Below are 1,840 nucleotides of genomic sequence, written 5' to 3' on the forward strand. Positions count from 1 at the left end.
TTAGTAGGCTAGAGTCGAAGATAGCTGCAACTCCACCTCCTCGGCCTGTGCCTCGAGGAATGTGAGTATTAATATGACTGGGAGGGGTGGATTCATTTAGGCTAACATATTCTCCATCACCCAGCCAGGTTTCAGTAAGACAAAATAAATCAATATCATAATCTGATATTAGTTCATTTACTAGTACACCTTTAGAAGAGAGAGATCTGATGTTTAAGAGTCCACATTTAACTCTCCTATTCGTTTGCACTATTGCTCTTGTGGTTTTAATTTTTATGAGGTTTTTATGCACAGCTCCTCTTCTGTTTACCTTTTTAAATAATTTCGATGGTCGGGGGACAGACACCGTCACTATAGGATTTTCACTAAGTAACTCCTGAAATGGAGGAGCAGAGAAGTTTGTTAGACTGCGACTCTGCGTAGGGTTTTGGGTGGGTAACTGAACGGAATGACGACATGCGGCTATACATGTCATCACTGGTCAGATTTGGCAGGGGTCCAGAGAAAACTACGGTGTCCGACATTGTTTTTGCATATGTACACACCGACTGAACATTAATCTTAGTGACCTCCGATTGGCGTAACCGGGAGTCATTACAGCCGACGTGAATAACAATCTTACTGTATTTACGTTTATCCTTAGCCAGCAGTTTCAAATAAGACTCAATGGAGCTGCCAATGATCAGAGTTGGTTTCTCAGCGGGTGTGTCGCTGAGTGGGGAAAATCTGTTAGAAACGTGAACAGGTTGATGATGCCCCGTGGACTTTGAGTGCTTACGACTATTCCTCCTTCGGACAGTCACCCAGCCCCCCCCCTTTCCTGGCTGCACAGGAGATGCCGGGGGACGGCTACCAGAGGCTAACTCAGGCCGTTCTGGTTAGTAAAATAGAATAAAATAAAAGGGATAAAATAAAGTCAAATAAGATCGGGAAAGGCTCTCCTATAAAAGTATGTTTTAATGTGATAGGGAAGGCAACAGGGGTTTAGCACTAGGACCCAGGTAAAGGGGCAGAGTCTATAAATAGGGAAGGGAAGATCACCTGGTCCTTTCTTTCTGCAGTCACACACCTGAGGGAGCAGCTGAGGCCAGCCTTTGTTTGGTTCTTGATTGGGTAGGCTCTATTTTTAAATAGGTTTTACTTTTAAAAAGGTGTAAAAATCTAAGGCTAATAATGCATTTCTAGAACTAGATCTTAGAATAATTTGTAGTTTATTTTATTAAAGAGAAGTTGAAGAATTGTTAAAAAACCTGTTATTTATTAGACTTCGTGGTGGTGAGGGTCCAAAGCTTGGAGTGATTGTCCAAACACATCAGCTAAAGCACAGGTATGTGTAAGATGGTTTTAAACAAGATTTTAGCCTTTTTTATATGAATGTAACAGGAATATTTGAAAATATAGATCCCAGTCACCTGCATGCCTTCAACGGCGGGAGGGGAATGTGTTTCTAAGTCAAACAAGGTATGATAATTGTTACATTTGCTTATGTTTCATGAAATGTTTCTTTTAAAGTGTTTTTGTATCTTACTGTGTTTTTGTTTGTCTTGTTTCAAATAGAAGTTATTAGGAGAGCCAACCACTGTTTTCTCCCACCGTTTAGTTTTATTGTGCTCACACTAGATCCTTGAATGGGCCATATTTTGTGTTTCTGGCTGTGTTAAAGGGGAAAACTGAAAGATAGAGTAACCATTTTGCATGGGTGTTTTGTGTAATTAGTGTGCAGCATGCAGATAGTGTTTTTCCATAGTATTTGGTTTAATTGGTTTGAGTGTGTGGGTTATTTCCTTATTTGTTTATCAGTTTGGCTATAATTTGTCGGTGCTCAATTCTACATCAGTTT

At 40.2% G+C, this 1,840-nt stretch overlaps 1 long non-coding RNA gene across 1 annotated transcript; it reads left to right on the forward strand.

Annotated features, from left to right (window-relative positions):
- Positions 1 to 955: 955 nt before the first annotated feature.
- Positions 956 to 1,551, forward strand: LOC123966826. The gene is made up of 3 exons (XR_006824074.1): positions 956 to 1,113; positions 1,265 to 1,327; positions 1,402 to 1,551. It is a non-coding gene; the product is annotated as an uncharacterized LOC123966826 (long non-coding RNA).
- The last annotated feature ends 289 nt before the right edge of the window (positions 1,552 to 1,840 follow it).

This window comes from Micropterus dolomieu, unplaced genomic scaffold (assembly GCF_021292245.1).
Source record: "Micropterus dolomieu isolate WLL.071019.BEF.003 ecotype Adirondacks unplaced genomic scaffold, ASM2129224v1 contig_14334, whole genome shotgun sequence".
Taxonomy (NCBI): Eukaryota; Metazoa; Chordata; class Actinopteri; order Centrarchiformes; family Centrarchidae; genus Micropterus; species Micropterus dolomieu.